The following is a 20106-nucleotide window of genomic DNA, read 5'->3' as shown; positions in this document are numbered from 1 at the left end:
AATACCATACTAACCTGTATAATAAATTTAACACTGTTTGTTCATTTTTCATTGATATCATGGAACATTTGTGTCAAAAACATTACATTTTGAAAAAAATCAATATCTCAGGTCATAGAATTGTAGAAAATCAGGAAATACATTTTAAATAGGATTTAGTAAACACAGAAAAGACAAATGTGCAATTGAAGATGGAAGGACCCCACAACTTCTCTCTGTTTACATGTTTAGTTTAAATTATTAGCGAGGTGCACATGTTCATCTCAGTGTGGAATGTTTCTGACCTTTCCTGTGTTTTTTCACTGGCCATAAAGTTTGGAATAAATCAGGAAAGTTTAAATAAGAATAATTACTATATTATTTGAAGTCGAGATACAATGAGGGAACGTTTGGCATTTTCTGTAGGTCAGATGAGCATATGGATTCCTGGAGGTAAAAAGTTCAATCCATGAGGAAGAACAGAGACACCCAAAGGCCAGAATGGCTACAGTAAAACAAAACAGCCTTGAAGCTGAGTCCAGTAAGCCACAGTCATAAATCTTATTAAGCAGGGATATTTCAAAATAAAACAAGCAAGGAAGAAAAGTGTGCCCTCCTTCAAACTTTCCAGTTTCCTTATTACTTTAGGAGAAGAAGAAATAGAAATTTTAAAATTTCATGATTTCATGAAATTCATAATAAAAGCAAAGATTTTTGTAAATCTTATTATTTTGTGAATACAAACTCTACACAATATTTGGGAGAAACCTGGATACCCTACACAAATTTGGCAAGATTTTACATTTTGTAAGTACAAAATTTTCTTTTTTATGAAATTGATTCATTACTCAAGGTCTATAACTATATTTTCTGACTTCTACTCTTTGTTCTAATGGGATAAAAATAAAATAGTCACTCTATCTGCCCCTGCCAAATCATTGCCCAAGGCTTTAATTCTGCAAAACTCTCTATTTCAGTTCTTATAGGTTTTAAGAATGCATTTGCCCCTGGTTTCTATAAAGCACAGATTAGGAAGGGAAATTATATAAACAGAGATGATTTCAGTGTGAATGAGTCAAGGCTAAGCAAAGCATTGTAACTTGGAAATGAGTCTTCATGCCTTAGAGGAAGTTGCTATTAAAGTGGTTGACTGTTAGATGTGAGAAAAATGGCACTTGTAGTAGAAACAAGGAAAAAAGAGCAATAGGCCAAATAGTACAAAAGGGTTAATTATATAAAGGTTTATTTGTATAATAAAATATAATTTTATAAACATTTGAATGTATGCATATAATTAAATGTTCTTTTAATAATTTCTTATTTTGCTTGCTATAGAAATGTTTTTATAATATTTTAAAACTATTGGATTATTAAGAAACAAGAAATCTTAGCTCATAATAGTTAGAAAGATCCCATTTTGCTATTTCTTTTCCTGGTTGACTACTTGCACTCAGTGATGACAGAGAGAGATCAAAGTAGATGAATATGTAAGATTTCACATGCATGGGCACTTGGAATGATGTTCACTTTTACTGGGCAATTAATATATCCACAGATATTCTTCATGACAATTCATTACAAGCTTTTCATCATTTTACATGTGCACTGCAATTTAGCTGATCAATCAGATCTCTGAAGTAAGCTTTTACTTTATATTAAAAGTGAACTCAAGTCACTGACTTTTTTAAGAAAGCAGATCCAAAATAAATTTAATTTTATGCAAATTTATTTAATAAGATTTTTAAAATTAATACATGAATATATTATGCTACATCTACATTGTATTTTGAGTGTTTATAAAGATCAACTACTATAAATATCTTTATTTACTAGTATTTTTATTTTATTTGGTTATTAATATTCCAATATTTTCATATAATTTAATATGGACATGTTTTATATTGAAAGTCATTTCTCATAAATTACAAATATTTAGCTCTTTGACTTTTATGGGGCTTACTTGTAATTTTACATTTCAGTTGTATTAAACTTAATATATATAAACTATCACCTGTACTTTTACATAAGTGCTTATAAAGGTTTCTCTTCAAATGGTGAAAATATCTCCTTGCATTTGTTTCCTGTTTTCTGCTTTTTTTTTTCTGCATCATGATCGCTGTCTCTAATGAATCTGCACGTGTGTTAAAGAGAAGGCAACAGTTTAATCTCACCTTTTAAAATGTGACCACAAGGTATTCAAAAAGTAATGTGTCTATTTCATTTTTTACAGTGCTGTCTTAGTATGCTCAAAATTCTTTGTAAGCTTGCTTCCGTGTCATTACAGCTTCCTCTGTCCAAAAGGCACAGAACTGATCAGTGCAGCTCTTGTAGATGTAGCTCATTCCCAGCTCATGTCCTTTACCGGCCTTCAGTCTTTCTTCACTCTCTGAGTTTTAGTTTTTCTTGTTTTCTTTATATTACTCTCTGTATGAGGAAGATAAAAATAATTGCCTTTGTCGCTTTGATTTTTGTCATTGAGTTTTGGTCTTGATAGTGAGTAAGCACACAAAATATATTCAAAGCTGACATTTAATTGAGCTACACAGCATCTATTTGGAACGTCTGTTCTAACTGTATAGAGGTTTATTGATTGGTACCGAGATCAGGTCTAACAAAGTTTTATGAGTAATGTTAAATTATTTAATAATACGTTTTTAAAATTTAAAGCAGAGTATAGTTTAATATTTGGTAGGCATGTTGCACCCTCCATATTGCTTAAGAGAAGCCTTGCTGAATTCGTGCCTATCATCTCCAAGAAACTTTTCATAACATGATTGTTAATTTCTTGTTCAATTTACTCATCTTGCATCAGATGCATTTTCTATTTCACTTAGGAACACATGGAAATTAAAATGCTTGTTTTACTTATACCAGAACATTACATTATACACCTATTCTCTCTCTCTCTCTCTCTCTCTCTCTCTCTCTCTCTCTCTCTCTCATTTTCATGCATTTATTTATAGTTTATACAGTGTATTATATGTGCATAATATTCCAATATTTTCCATATTTAGAGTAATGTCTTATTGGACTTTTGCTAGGCTTAAACTGTTCACCTAGAATATTTATTTGTACATATATGGTGCATATTTATGTAATTTATATATACTATAAAGTTAATCTAGATATTTAATGAAAGGGTATAAATAATATTTGATTTTGTATGCCTCTTATTTATAATTACTGTAATTTTGGAATTTTTGTTTCATTATTTATCTGTTATATTTCTCATATCTACTAGATAGCATCTGTAAAGTGCATTTTTTGTTCCAATATTTGATTGGATTAATTTTGAAAGTTTACCCATGAGATATCATTTCAGTTCAATCAGGAATTGCAGCTTTAGGCCAGAGTAATGCTAGGTTTATCATTACCATGGCCAGACAGAGGGCTCTGAAGCACTGGCCGCGTACAGTTTTGGCCAAAGTTGAGACACTATTTACAACTATTTTGACAGTCCTGATTCCCCTTTTCATTCTATAACACTAGTTATTATTTTGAGAGTATTGCTTTACGGTTTTTATTTTCAGTTACCTAAAACTATTAGTACATGCTTTTTTTAATTTAACTTCATGGTGTTAAAATCATTTCTGCTGCTCATTTCTTCCCATGGTTTACATTAATGTCAATCTGGAGCTGACCTAGGAGATGTAAACAACTCTGTTTCAATGTTTATTTTGACCAGATCCAATACCTCATTATTGTTGTGGATCTGGAGTAATTTAGAGATTCACCAGTATGACTTGAATTTTGATTTCAGCAAAGTAGAAACTTCTAACTAAAATAACTCACCGTGACAAAACCAGAGAGAGTTCTCTAGGTAAGGTCTTGGCTATTGTTTCAAGGATTATAAAAGAACAGAAAGTTATACTTTGAGGAGACAAATTAACTCATATCCTGTCTGGACAAGGTTTGATTTTGTAAAAAATGTGCAGCAGGTACCTCTGTCATCCAAGCAAGCAAGCATTTATACAAAAGCAGAAATTAGCAGTCAGCCTGTTTAATTCTGCGACCCATTACCTTGAAAGGATAGCTGAGGCAGTGAAATATTTTACTATAATCAGCAGTTTTTAAAAATAGACCAGCTGCATCAGGAAGTTGTTCCTCTTTGGCAAGTTAGATTTGTTCAAGTTAGGAGCAACTTCCTCATGACTTATACAAGCTAAAGCAATTTTATTTTCACCAGTTCTTCCAGCACTATAAATTATCCTATAAACCTAAAGTTTTCCATCACATTTATCTGTACATTTGAATATACAGGTTTCTAGATAAAGTTCTGATCTTGCACTTATGATAGAGAAGTCAGAACTCTTAGATACAGTCAACTTACATTTCTACAAATATATAATCCATAAAGAAACAGCTTTAATATGGTCTGATGTCTTTCTCTGCTTTCCTCTTCTGTGTCCCGTTGTTTATTCTCGGGCTTCACGATTAGGGGTCAGGCAGCTAAAACAAACCTGCTGTGAGGTGTTGAATGAAGAGCTAGAAAGTCAGCCCTGAGGAGGTTGCCTTGCAGACATCTGAGTAAGCATCTGTCACGCTAGAGACTGGAATGCATGCCTGATTTCAGAACACTGGAGAAGGAGGGCAGGACACTCAGGAGCAGCAAGTGAGAGCAGGGTGCAGCCAACCATGAAATGGGCTAAGTGTTAACCTTGAACAGGACAAACAATAATCTCCTTCCAGACAGGCTGGAAATTTGTGCTCCTGTGTGTTTCCCAGGTTGAAGGAAGCTAAAATGGTTTCTTTAAGATTACAGGGAAGGAGCAAGCAAAGGAAATCTCAACAGCAGGTGTTTCTGGGTGTGGACAATTGCTACAATTATAGTTAACATGTTTGGTGACATATTCAGATTGGAACTGACGGCACACTCACCTTTCTGAGAAAAGAACAGGACATTAGCAATCAATGACGATAAACTTTCTTTGAGTCAGGATCAAGTTGTGATACTTCGATCATGCGCTCCCTTACTGGCAGTTTCTTAGCCTCATGTTTGGTGAGAGTATCTGTTCTTAGCGAATAGTGCCTGGAAGAAGTTCAAGTCTTCAAAACCACATGGGCAGACCATGTGATACAGTGAGACAAAGGTTCAAATCTTGTAGGAGAGTACCTTGACTGTCATTGCTATTTTAATAATCATAGTATTATTTATATTTTATAAATTTTCTTCCTCATTTTAGAGGTTAATTTACAATTAGTACCTAATATGTAGAGACTTTTTGAGCTTTCCATTATCTGAAATAAATTATTAATCATAAAGAAATATTTTGAGCCAGTAATTTGGTCTTTAAAAATTAACAACCTCATTTTCTTGAGATAGAAAATTAGAATTCACTATTGAAACCTTACCTACTTACCTTTTAAAGAAAAATCACTCATGTAATCTGGTAAGTGTGTACATAATTCACTTAAAACATTTACTTTGATTTTACAAGTAAGCATCCCACAGTGTATAAGATTATGTCTGTATGCACTGGGATTGAAATAGGAATGGTTTATTCTCACCATATCCAAAGTTTTGCATAAGTAGAATTTATTGATTTTGATTTGAATTAGCATCTTTTGGAGGTGTTGGACAGAGAGAGCTCTCCCACCCTTGATCATTTGTTAATTACCAATTTTCTCATATAAACTAATCATGTCTGAACACCAGAATTGAAAGCGGATTTGCTATTTGGAATGATATTTGCCAGATATCTCTATTATTTCTTAACCAAACGCTCTGAAAAATAAAGAAAAACATGTCTTTAAAAATGAAAGAATAAAAATTACTCATGTGGTTAATTCTTAAAGAAAACATAAATTGTGAGATGAAAAGTCTATTACTTTTTCCAGTGGATATTTTCCAACACTATTATTAATGAGTTTTGACAATTTTGGATACTATCCCTTTTGAAATTATTATATATAGGAAAACTTTTCATTCTTAAATTTTTAATTGAAAACAGTTTCTTTTCTCCTCCCTCCACTCCTGGTTTCTTTGTCTTCCAAATCAGATTTTCTTCCATTTCCCTTCAGAAAAGAGCAGACCTTTAAGAGACAACCAAACATGAAAAATCAAGAAATGTTTTAAGCAATCTAGCTATTTAGCAATCTAGCTATGTCCATTTTTTATAATCACTAAATTGATGATTTAAACTTATTGAGTAAAAATGACTAACTAATTTAATGAAGTTGTAGTTTCTGAAGTAGAACACCCACTGCAAAGAACACTGGGTCACCTGTCAGGAATACTGGATCCATGCACCAGCTTGTCCACTAATTGGTCATGTCACCTCAAAATTATCCATAGGGGCTAAGTACTTAACAATAGTTTCCATATATTTGAGTTTCTGTGATTAGAATGATAGATTCAAACAAAACAATTCTTTAAAATTGTAATAACAAATGTGGGAAATAATTCATATTATTACTAATTATGTTGTTTCAATACTAATTCTCTTAAAAGAGTGTTACTACAACCACGACATATAAATAACTTATGTCTGAGGGGGCTTCTTTACTTGGTACTTTTTGGGTAAACATGACATAGGTTGATTGCTACACACACGGCAAATTAGTCAAATAATCAGCTTCTTAGTGCATTCTAGAAGCTTGTTTCAGAGAGAAGGCATGTGTACTGTAGATAACACACATAACAAAGAATGCATGAAATAATGGAAATGGAATTAAAATACACACACACACACAAGAATTCTAGAATCTGAAAGCAGCTATTATCATTCAAGAGAGTACTTCTACTGGATCAGTTGTTCACCTTGCCTTTGTCCCGTTGGATTTTGTTGGTTGATTAGCATTTACTAATCCAATTGGATTTAATGTTAGGAATATTGACAAGGAATCAGAACAGTCATGCATAAACACTGAAGAGCTACCATAAAGCTTCTTTCTCTAGTAGGTGATGAAAATGGATTTCTCAGTTTCCCAAAAGAAGGATAGAATCCTTCCAGGAGTGAATTTTAAACAGCTACTCTTACATTTTTATGAAGTTATCATAAAACTTGACATCTTGTTAATACAGTAGACTCAGGTGAATACACAGAATTTATTTTCCAGTAAAATTCATGCAAAAACTCCCCATTCCTTTGACGTATGATGCCAATGCAGTTTCTTTTTTTTTAAGTCTAAATATTTGTTTACCATATGACATTGAACGTATTCATGGATATTCTAATGTTTTACCTCACAACCCTGGCCTTGGGTTTTTCTCTTCTACATTCTGACCTATCCCAGAGTGGGCACCAATGGGTACTGGGTTCTCTTTCTGCCATCATCATCTAGGTCTGTTCAGCTTTATTAGGAGTACATAGGATAACTCCTTTCTTTCCTTACCTTCCCTCTCAATTTACCCAGGAATGCACTTTATTCTGTGACTCTCAAAGAGGCAGAGATACTTGGTGAGCTATTAATTCTACCAAGACCACTACATCCCTAGAAGAGCCTATGTTTTATATTTTGTTTCCATTTAAACAAAACACTTTTTAATAGAATGAGTTGTGTCTCATTGATTTCACTTTCAGTGTTGCCATTACTAGCAGTTTAAACCGTTGTTCCCCAGAGATGAAGCAGGAGAGAGAGAGAGAGAGAGAGAAAAGCTTTTTACAGAAACATCAAGTCGTGCTGATAAGGTAAATAGTCGGGACTCACAGTCAGAAAACACCTAAACCAGGTTACGAGGGAAGTTCTGTGACAAGCCTGTGACCCTCCACAAATCAGAATAAACCTCTCTGATTCCCAGTCATGGAATGATCCTGACTTTGGTTATCAGTCCCATTCCCAAAGTCTACAATGCTGATTTCTGCCCACAAATGCCAACAGGTGAGGAAGAAGTTGCCTCTGTTTCCACTGTTGGTACCAGGTGTGTGTTTCTGGATCCACCACTAGGGGCCTGTAAGTGATTTTTCTTTGGTAAGGTTATTTTTGACCAGAGAAGTAGATGCCTTCTGTTTGGGACCACATTGTGTGTCCTATATGCATTAGGTGGAATTTTATGAATTTGCGATGGAAACCACATTTCCAACACTCTTTCTCTAGCAAAATGTCAAGTTCAGGGCAGAAAATTATAGCTAGTTACTGGAGCACTGCTTATTGCATGGGAAACCAGAGTCAATTTCTTCATTGTGTCCATGGAAGGAAGGCATGTAATACTAGCAGTATTATTTTGCCAAATTTCGGTGCCATAATTTTGAGAGTTCTTAAGCGTGTACTTTGAATGCTCAGGGAAGAAAAAAAAAGACTCAGTTTTATTTTGGATACCCAGCTACAGACAAGTAATTAGACTACATACATTTTCTGTTTCCTTCACAAAACAGACTCTGGGGTTTGGTTTTTGTAATTTTTGCTTAAATCTAGCTAAGTGGAGAAGGGCATATAAAGTTCACTGCCCACAGTTCTTTTAGCATTTGTTTCCCTGTCAGTGGTATTATGTCAGCAACTATGTGTGGGTGGAAAAGGAGGCCCTGCAAGCACTAACCATTCGCTGATTAAACAAAAAGCTGTAAAAATAACATAGATGGGCAAAGAGGCTGTGAACTAATCCCAGCATTCTAGCTAAAAAATGAAGTTTTCAATATAGTTGACAGCATGGCTTGACAATACGTAAGTTCTGACCAAATTTGTCACCATCTTAATATAAACAGTGCTTGCAGAGTTAACGATACATAATGTCTGATCTTTGAATAGGCTTAAATCTGGTAAAGTGTCCCGGTAAAAAGAATAAAAAGGTGGGGCTATCAAAAGGGAAGTCCAAGTTCTTCTATCGGAGTGTTCTTTACAGGACTGTGTGTAAGCAGCTAGTAAATGAGTCCTTTGAAGAGTGGGTTGAGGAGATTACAAGGACCAACTCCTGAAAACTGGTGTAGCGCATACACTGATGATTCCACTGAGTCATCTCCACGTAGGCTTTTTCCTAGTGTCCTTCAAATCTCTCTCGTAATATTGTGATCTGATTCTCCTATCCAAAACTCTAGGAGCAGAAAAGGATATCTGAAATGGCCTTCTGAAAGAGAGGTTGGAGGTGAATGAGGCAGGGCTGTTTGATCCTAATGAAACCCTTAATGGGAAAGGAAACCTGATTGTGTGTTTTCACTGGGTTGTTATTCTTCATTCATCCATATTTTCTGAAAAAAATCAGAACAATATTAGAAGCATATTGATCATATTACTCCTTTGGTTGAAATAATTTCTTTAAAAAGTAATATAGTTCCCTAAATGGTTTACTTCAACTACTTGACTATCATAAAATAATTTACATACTGGCAGAGCTGATGAGGAAAAATAATAGGATGAAATTATTAACAATGTATTTTAGAAGCACCTGGAACAAGATGATATTCCTGTATTCCAAACTCTTCAGGCGGTGTTGCTTAGGAAGCATCCACTTTTTTATTAAAGCATCTATAAGTTACTATTCTACTTAATCTCTCTCATCTGTAAGATTACTGTGTATGAACAAAACACATTTAGCAATTAGTATTATAACCCTAAAAAATATTCTAGAAATGCTGTGCCTGCTTGTAAAATGTTTCATTTCAGTTTTCAGAATGAAGTCAATTTGTGATAAAAAATTAGCACATTTATTTTTCAACTTTCATTCCTTGCTTTTTAAAAATTGGCGATGGGCATTGGATCCAGGGTCTTGTTCACAATAGCAAATTATTCCACTCCTGAACATTGTCTACAATCTTTCATTACTTCCTAGCATAGCATTGTTTCCCTGTGTCTAAACACTGTAAGCACTCTTTTCAAATGAGCCTTGCAAAGCCTTTTAGCTGCTTTATAGATCAATCTTGTGAAAGGTTTTAAAGGAAAAATTACATTGTACCTCTCAAACCCAGAAGGGTTTAAAAATCTAAACTATGTTGGTTCTGAATAATATATGTATATTATATTATATGGAAGACCAATTCTACTTAAATCAATGAAAACATTTATTATGAAATGTGCTGTGATTTGGTGTACCATTAGGAAAGGGAAAGTATAGATTTCATAATGTATGTTTAGGAATAATTTTATACCACACATGTATTGATTACACTAGCTTTCAGAAACTATGACTTATTTAATTTATTCCTAGGGAGATGTGATTTTACCCTGTGTTGTTTAAAGCCAATAAGTCATCATTTCTCACATATTTATCTCAATTGCAGCACATAAAATAGCTTAATCTACATCCAACTGTAACTAAGTGCAGCACTATGCATTTACATTAGGCATGGCATCTGAAACTCTAGTATTTAGGAAGCAGAGGCAAGAAGAATGCCACAAGTTCATACTAGCTCGAGAATGTAATGAGTTCATCCTGGAAAACAAAGTAAATCTTAAGAATCAAAAACTGACTACATAAATAAATTAAATTAAAAAAACGAAAAAAAAGAAACTTGAATTTCAGTTAATTTCAGAATCATGTAGATTTCAGTGGTCAATTAATGGAAAATATGTTTGAGAGTTTGTTGTGAGTGGGTATTAGTGGGGGAGTTAATAGTGATTTTGGAAATATAGTGTTAGGAGAAGGCTTCCAATGTTAAATAATACATAAAAAGAGAAAATGTAGTCTATAAAAAGTAATTATACATCTCAAAAAAAACCTAAAGGTGAAGCATCAGATACTATACAGGGATTAAAATCTAATATGGTTTGATATATCAACTTAGAATACGAGGACATTTCTTTAGATTTTTCTTTCTTATGGTTTCACTGGGCTGTAAATAACAAAAATTGTATGCTCTTAACACACTTGTCTATGTGCTGTACACACATGTATATTTAATAATAAAATCAGCTATTTTTTATCAAGCACACAAATGTGATTATTGCTGTTTCAGAACAAAAATACCTATATTATTTGTTTTTCTGATTCGGGTGACCAAATACCTGAGCAGAAGCAACTTAAAGGAAGACTTTATTTGGGTTTATAACTTTAAAATCTCTCTCTGATGAATATCTATGCTTAGCTCTTTAGTTGTGTCTAAAAGACTTGCAGCATGATAATGTGATATGTTTGCATACTCATTCCTGCACATATTTAGAGAGAGAAATATTATTCTTTTAGGAATTAAATAAATATAAAAGATGCCCTTCTGGTTTAAGTATGTGAGAACAGATCACAGCACCCTGACGAGTGTCTTTCAAGATGCAAACATGTGAGGAATTTTCCAATGAGCATACCAAGGCCACTGAATCAGAGTCCATGGGATTGGATGTAGATCCCTTTCTCTCTTGCAGATTTGGTAACCAACTTTCTGTTTCTCTATTGAAACAAAACCATTTGTGTATCTCCTTCTGAAAAAAATGAAATAGCACATCCTCTTGCCTACAGTGTCACTGAAAAAAGTTAACAATTTACAGTACTTTTAATTTGAAAGCCTGATTTTCTTTATCACGATGTAAAATACATTATGTTTTCAAAAATAAATTTTGACATGAATTTCTTTGCAAACAGTGGACTGATTCTTTTTTGAAAGAAATTACATTTTTATTACTTCAGCTTCTGTGCAGATAGGTTAGGATACCTTAGTGTCACCAGGTTCACATAGTTTTTTAAGGAATTTGCATCTCTAGGTGAGATAATGAAGAATTTATTCACGTTATTATAAATAATGTCAATGATTTACCAGAAGAAAAGTGCAAGGAGCCATCACAAAGTTTAACATATGAAAATAGAAAAATTTTCGCTAGAGTGTCTTATTGTTGGGGACATTGCCTTTACTTCTTGTCTAGGCATGGTTTTATAGATTTGAGATGAAAGGTATTACATTCACGTGTTCAGACTGTTCAGTTATCTGGCTTTATCAGTTTGTTTTCTGGTTCCTCTCATCTTCAGCTTAGAAAACACTTCCAGGAATGACATATCAGGCTAAAGAAGGATTACTAACAGAACTGCTTTCGAGTCTCTCGCTTTGGAAAAAATTCCAGAAAATTTTCTCTGAAATTACTGAGAGTGAACTTAAAGAAGACTGCCTTTTTTTAACACCAGGGAGTGGAAACATGCCTCAAAACACAGCCCTCTGCTACAGTACTGGGGACTCCATCTCTCCTGGGCCACTGGCGTGTGCTACTGTATGTCACATCATTGACTGGGTCGCACGTCATGAGTGCTGACAGGAGGCACTCGAGGAAGTCGGCATCTGCACAAGCGTGAATGGAAGATGGGAATGAAATCTGAAGACCTAACCCCTGCTGCAGTAAACTGCAGGCAAGGAAATATTTACACCTGCTTGTGGAAAAGGTGGACAGACTACTAAACTATGCACTCCATATATGAAAAAGCTCAGGATCTGAAATGATACGAATTGTTTCTTCTCACAGGTTTGCTTTGAATTCTGTGACAACACAGATGTGGACTGAAGTTATGTCTTTGGAATAAATATATAAACCTTAAAATACAATGAATAATGCAACAACTTTCCATGCCATGAATATTTAGGATTTATGTTAACAGCTGCAATAACAATGATACTTTTCTGTTTGATCATAATGTCTTTTGAAGTAAAATAGGGTAGTCCTGTTTAATAGGAAGTGAGTAACATTTTCATAAAAAAAATTGGCTACGTATCAGTTTGGGTGCTTAAAATGTGGAAGAGTCAAAAATGTACATGTCACTGAAAGTTTCCTGTGGAAGTAAGTATTTTAACAGGATACGGAATGAGCAGTCAGCGCTAAATAAGGCTGGATAGAGCTTAACAATTCCCCATTACATTAGATTCCAGGCTAGGTCAGGGAACACTGGAAATACAACCTAATTATTCTCAATTGAAAATTTCAGTATCACCCTTACAGCCTGACCTACTTTGGAAGCTCTTTAAGTGTCTGCTGCGATGAGGAGCCGGTGACAGAAACAACATTCAGCTGTGGAGCAGGGGAGCCAGTGACGGTAAGAAAGCCAGCGTCTGCAGGACATCTGAAAGAAGGAGTGGAGGAGGTTTGTCATTGGATAAATCTCTCTTTAGCATGTGAATTGAAGCATTTTGTCATACTCAATACGGTATTTAAAAATACAATTAAATGGGTCAATTAACCTAGGAATCGAATTATACACTTCACTAATCTCACAATTTAGGCACATCTTCAAACCATGTGGGTTTTGTGTAAAGGTTGTTTTTCTCTTTAGCTCATAGCAACATAATTTTAATGAGAGATATGTCATATTATACATCAATTTATCAGCTGATATTAGCAAAAATTAAGCACCATTTCTTCAAATGTCTGTTCATGCATTTACTGAAGTTTCTCAGTATTTACTGCTTTTATTTAACCATGACCAAGTAAACCCATATTGAAGGATTTCTTATATTGTTCTAATTTTGTAAAAATGCATTAAATTGAGAATATTTGTTAATGTTGTCATGAATTAAGTAATTAAATTGAATGTGCATATTATACCTGTATCCAATTTTTTTATCATCTTCAGGACATATTTTATTTATTATAATAAAACATAAGTCAAGTATGCCTACCATTAAGTTAGGATCTTAGGGTTTATCTATAAAAAAATCAGTTTATTCCTTGTATAAAGATTATTTAATTGGCTCTCTCTCTCTCTCTCTCTCTCTCGTGTGTGCATATGGCTCTTAAATTACTACGTATAAATAGCAGAGCTCATTAAGAAACTATGATGACAAGTGACAGAACAATTTCTAATTTCATGCACTGTCTGCAGAACTTCCTGGTCTTGACTCATGTTCTTCCAGTCTTCTGTCTTGAACTGACACTCTAAGCACACATTTTTAAGCCTTTCTTAAGACTTTATTTCCTAGAACTTTCCCTAACACTTGCAAACTTTAACCATCATCTTCATTGAAAGGCTTCCCTAATTGGTGACACCCAGTTCTAGTTCCCGGCCTTAATTTGTAACCTACTTGCATGACACCTGGTTCATAATTGCAATTGCTTGATAGACAAGTCAGTTCAGTTAGTCATTCATTCATTTCTACATTTTTTTTTATTCAAGCACCAAAACTTATTTTCTCTTATCTCAGGGATAATAACCCCAAAATCTAATAACACAAGAAAAAGAAAGAAGATAAAAACGGAAAACCACAAAAATCATAAACAATACCCTGTATTGAGAGAGTGAACTTGAAATATTGATGCTGATGACATCAATCATAAAAAATTGTAGTATTTCTATAAGAGTTCGTGAATGGAATTGGTACATTTTATTGGCAGAATGAAGAATTGCTTTTTGAAGGAAGAGAAAAACAGTGTGGTATGCTAGTATTTGGTTCATAATCTCTCAGGACCTAAGGTAAATTAGCTCAATGTTAATGTGGTAACTGTGCTGAAAGATAGAAAAAAGAAAACAGTATTTCAAAGAAGCACACTTTCAGGTGAAGATAGATCGGGCATCCATTCAGTACTCGGAGAAATGAAAATTGAAGGAACTAGAGCCGTATTCTAAGTTGAGGTCTACTAGTACATAGGAAACAATGACCTTTACTCAGATGGTGGAAAAGTTATTTTTTAGAAGTTCATATCCATGTGTTTGTTTGTTAAAAGTAGCTTTTTAGAATTGTTGCATTTGACCCAAATGCTTTCATCTGTTCGAAAAATATTCAACTTTATTTTCTTAATTATTTTGTATAATTTTCCGGGCTATTCACAATTCAATGAGACCAGTCATTCCTTTCTCCTGTCCCTCTTGACTAGCTGAACTGGAAGATTAATTCACCTCAAAATTGCTCTTTAACCAAACACTTCTTTTCTACACAGCCTCTCACAGTCACTTGCTTAAAATATTGTACTTTTTTTTTCTAACTGTTCACGTCTTAAAGTCTTATAATATATTATGTACCTTGTTATCAAGGTTGATTTTTAGGTTAGGTTTTTTTTTCTCACAATTTTGAACCACAGACTGACCAAAGTCTAATGCAACCAAATGGATTCAAAATTCATCTTTTTCTCTGGTAACCAATTCTGTTTCCTGAATCCTAGCCCTTGGCTTAAGCAGAATTTTCCCAAAACTGAAGAATCAAATTTAACATTTTCATACTTTTGCTAGACATATACTTTCTGACACTGTATTTTTATTTGTTTGTTTATTTATTTATTCTCCCATATTTTACATCCCTGCCAAACACAGTTTCACCCACTCCACTCCTTCCATCCCCTCTCCCACATCACCTCTCCCCCAGATTCCCTCCTACTCTGCTTCTCTTCACAACAGAGCAGTCCTCCTTCGAATATCAACTGAACACAGCATGACAAGTTACAAATAGACTAGGCACATGCCTTCATATCAAGTCTGGACAAGGTAACCAACTAGGAGGAAAAGAGTCCCTAGGGCAGGCGGAAGAATCAGAGACACACTCCACTTCCACTGTTAGGAGTCCTACAGTAACAAGTTACGCAATGGTAACATGCAGAGCTCAGATCCACACAGGTTTTGTGATTATCCCTTCAGTTTCTATGAGCCCTAAAGTCCTGCTTAGTTGATTCTGTGGGACTTGTTCTTGTGATATCATTGACCACTTTGGCTCCTGCAAGTCATTTTTAGATGGGTTTCCCCAACATCTGCTTAATGCTTAGCTGTGAGTCTCTGCATAGTATCTCATCGCTTGCTGGATGAAGTTTCTCTGATGATGATTATTAGGAATCACTTCATTGACTTGTCTTTTTTGTCCATTTCTGTTTGGTTCCATCCTAAATTGTCTAGGTCTCTGGGCTATTCAGCTTCTAGTTCCTTGATATTCAGGCAGTGTCAGGTAAGGGCCCTTCTCCTGGCAGAGGCATCAAGTTGGGCCAGAAAATTGGGAAACTAGGCATCCATAAATCACATAACACAATTAAAAATGGGGTACAGGTATAAACAGAGGATCCTCAAGAAATGATTTCTCACAAATGAATGAGAAACATTTAAAGAAATGTTCAATAACCTTAGCTGCCACAGAAATGCAAATCAAAACTACTTTGATATTCTATTTTACATTGATCAAAATGGTCAAAATATAAAACACAAGTAAATCTTACACTGACAGGATGTGGAGCAAGGGGAACCCTCATCAGTTGCTGGTGGGATTGCAAACTTGAACAGCCACCTTGGAAATCTGTTTGCAATTCCTCAGAAAATTGGGAATCAATCTCCCTCAAGGCTCAGCTACTACTTTTGGGAATATACTCAAAAGATACTATATCTGACCACAAGTACACTTGATCAATGATATCAATACTTAGCTATTAAGCTTTATATATAATATCCAAAAACTGGAAACAATCTAGACATCCTTTTTTTAAGTTTTATTTTTCCATTCAAGTATTTACACTTCCTTTCCTCCTCCCAATCCCCTCCTGCTCCCACACACCCCCTCCTCCCTCTCCCATCCTGCTTGAGAGAGGGCAGGGAACCCTGACCTGTGGGAAGCCCAAGGCCCTCCCCACTATATCCAGGCTTAGGAAGCTGTGCATCCATACAGACTAGGGTCACAAAAAGCCAGAGCATGCTGTAAAAACAAGTCCCGGTGCCTTTATCAATGGCTTCTCAGTCAGTCCCCATTGTCAGCCACACTTGCTAGTCTTGTTTGATCGCATGCTCATTCAGATCACGTCCAGCTGGATTTGGTGAGTTCCCATTAGAACAGGCACATCCTATATCCAAATAATGAATAAAGAAAATGTGCTACATTAGAACATTGGAGTATCATTCAACTCTTTAAAAAAAAAAAGACATCATGAAATTTTCAGACAAATGGATGAAACTAGAAAAAAAATAACCCTAGGTAAGTAAATCCAGACCAAGAAAGACAAAAAATGTATGAACTCATTTATAAATGATCATTAGCTACTAAGTAAAACATAACCATGCCATATCCACAGGCCCAGAAAGGATGCGTAACAAACGGGTGTTCAAGGGAAGAGACATGTTTCTTCCTGTGAGAGGAAATAGAACCAATTATGCATGTGGATTGGGGGCAGGTAGGGATGGGAGCAGGAGGAGTCAGCTATGAGGGGGAGGGATGTAAGGAGAAAGAACTGGGACCACTGGAATTGATGAACATTTCAGGGATGATGTGGAAACCTAGTGCTATGGAAACTCCCTGAAATCTATGAGGGTGACACTAGCAAGCACTTCTACTAATGGAGAATACTGACCCTGAAATAGTCATCTCTGTAACTAGGCACGGCTCTGAGAAGTGGGACTGGAACAACAGTTCAGCCACAAATCCTTTGACTTAGAATTTATCATGCCTGCAAGATGTGCTGGGTAAACGTGGTGTAGATCTTGTGGGAGTAGCCACCCCAGACTGGTCTGTACGGTTATAATCTCTCAGAGATACTACATGCCTTGATTAAACCCAGAGCGATACAAACATCAATCTAAGACTAAACACCTGAAAAACAAGACTTCTCTACAAACTGAATGAAGTGCTTTTGTTTTGTGTCATGTCACATATAACTTACGAGTGGTTTGCATAATATTTATGTATTTCAGTGTGCTAAATACTGTTTAATGGTGAGCATGGAGACTCCATGCAATCTTTTGATGATAGGTAGTTTGGATGAATGATGAGTCTCTGCTATAACAAACTATACCTGAAGATCTCTATGCAAGTCCGTGCTGATCTTCTCCTTTTTCTGTACATGAGAAAGAAACAAATACTCTAAATTTGAATTAACTGATGCTGATGAGACGGAGTTTATCCTGTAGAAGGAGAGAAGTGAGATATATTTTAACATATATTATATTTTATTCAATATATTTTATAGTGTTTTTATTCCATCTTATTTAAAATTTAAGAAAAATTTAATGACAACTTTTCTTAAAATCATTAGTGGACTGGCAAGTAGGTTCAGCAAGCAAAGATTCTTGAGTTCTATCTTAGAAGTCCACTCAATGAAAAGAGAGGACTGACTCCTACAAGCTGTACTCTGATTTCCACATGTATGCCTGGCATAGTCTTGTGTTTACACACAAACACATACTAACACGAAATAAATAAGTGTGTAAACAACACGAATAACAATAAGAATATATCGGAGAACCATGTCTGGTCAACTGAGTCTTGAAAAGTCTTGGGATTGAAACTAATTTTCTAGAAAGAAATAGTAGTGGGACTCAGCTTACCTGGCTGAAATCCACTACACCAGGAAATCTGAAATAAGGAGCCAGAAACTGATAATGTAGTGTCAATGGTGTTTTAAACGCTGGACACTTTCTTGCAGATTTTACTATAAAATCCTGATAAGAATAGAGAAAAATTACTTGATTTTTGGGTATTGGTGGTGGAGATTAGGCAGTGCAGTGTTGATAGGCAAATTTCTTGCTAAATTTGCTTAAACTTACTACATACTATACAGGCCCTTATGGAAAGTCCAAAGCAAAACAGTACTAGTTAAACCAGGACTTATCTGGGAAGGACAAGAACAATCAGAGCCCGAGGACAAGGACTGACCATTGTTAACAAATAACTCTAAATACGTTAGGAAAAAAGAAGCGGAAAAATCAGTTAAGTATGTATTACAATTGCTTATCTCTTACAAAAACATATTACCTCAAAATAACAAAAGGAGGAGAAAAATCTAAAGATCGAACCTGCCATTTAATTGGAAACAATTTTAGAATATTTTACATTACAGAATCACAGAATGAAACTTGCATTGATTATAAAATATGCTAAGTAAGTCTGGTGGTTGTGGATTACTAAGAAAACTAAATCCTATTTTACTGATGCTTACAATATTGTAAGTTATTGCTATCATTTTAAGATGAGTAATATTGAACTTTTATTTTATTTTCTATAATTAATTTGATAATTTATCTACAATATACACAAATGTGTGGTAATAAATTTGTGGGAGGGATCCCATTTTTCTTTAATTTGATACAGGCACTTTTCAGACTAGTGGTGAAAATACAAATTGGTCGACTAACAAATCATTGTCCTATGTGTGGATGGTAAAATAGGTCACAATTCACTATAGGCAGATCATTAAGAGTTTGTTAGAAGAATAATAGTCTAAACTTGCAAACTTCAGATGTAAGAGTTTATGAGTTTATATGAAATTCTGGAGCAAGACATTTATTAAAGCATTTAATAAGCTAAATTTAAAGTAACAGCTAGCATAATGGTACCATGGAGTCAAATAAAAACACCCCAAGGATAGCAACCTGCAGAATTCAAAAACATTTGCAATATTAATGCATTTGAATTAATAATCTTTTTCATTCAGCCTATTACTAGATTGCAAATGTGAAATATTCAGCATCATATTTCTGTAAATAAAATGGTTCTCTGTCACATATTTCATTTAAGATAAAATAAATGCAATAAAGAGCTTATATTTTGCGATTAAGACCAACCATGTATTTATTCACTATGGCTGAACCCATTGCTGTGCCGAAGCCTTCTTCTTTCCACTGAAATCATTTGAGAAGATGTTTTTAGACACTTGTATGTCAGTGAAATTCAGCACTTCAGAACAAAAGGTCTTTAAGACTAAGGTAGAACCTGGGATACAAGACACTAGATAGATATCTGAAGACACACACACACACACACACACACACACACACACACACACCACAGCACAACATGCGTGCACACAGATCACTGAAAAACAAGCATGTACTTTTTTCATTAGGAACAGACTGCTGTGAAAATAATAACAAGAGATTGGCACGGAATGAGCATGCAACTGACTTACCACAATGTTTCTGCAACCCCTAGAAAATCTTCTTCTTCCCCCTCCCTCCTTCAGTTTCACAGAATCACCATTCTTTCTCTGTTCTTATTTTTTCTACAATGTAATGGAAACGTAAGAATGAATTATAAGATATTTGAGAAAAAAGTTTTCATTTCTGAAAGGCAGTATATATTTTTGATATTTCAGAAACATTCTTTTCCCATATCTATGATGAATACATATACAAATAATTGCTGTATTTAAGTTTCAAAATGACTCTCTAGTATTCTAATGTAAACTCTCAGAAAAATGTGTTTTAAATCTAGTAGTTAAATAAATATGGTTGTTAAAACAAAAATCAAATTGAAAACATAATTTAGATTATTAAGAGTATTTCTTTGACCTTGCTAACCAAATTTTTTCATTTTTTTTAAACTCTCAAGGACTTTTTCAGTGTGAAGTTGAGGAAAGTCCAGATTACTCTTGGTAGTGGTTTTTGTTAGCTGG

The sequence above is a fragment of the Myodes glareolus genome, chromosome 23 (assembly GCF_982192425.1).
Source record: "Myodes glareolus chromosome 23, mMyoGla1.1, whole genome shotgun sequence".
NCBI classification, from domain to species: domain Eukaryota; kingdom Metazoa; phylum Chordata; class Mammalia; order Rodentia; family Cricetidae; genus Myodes; species Myodes glareolus.
Note: the sequence above shows the minus strand (reverse complement) of the source record.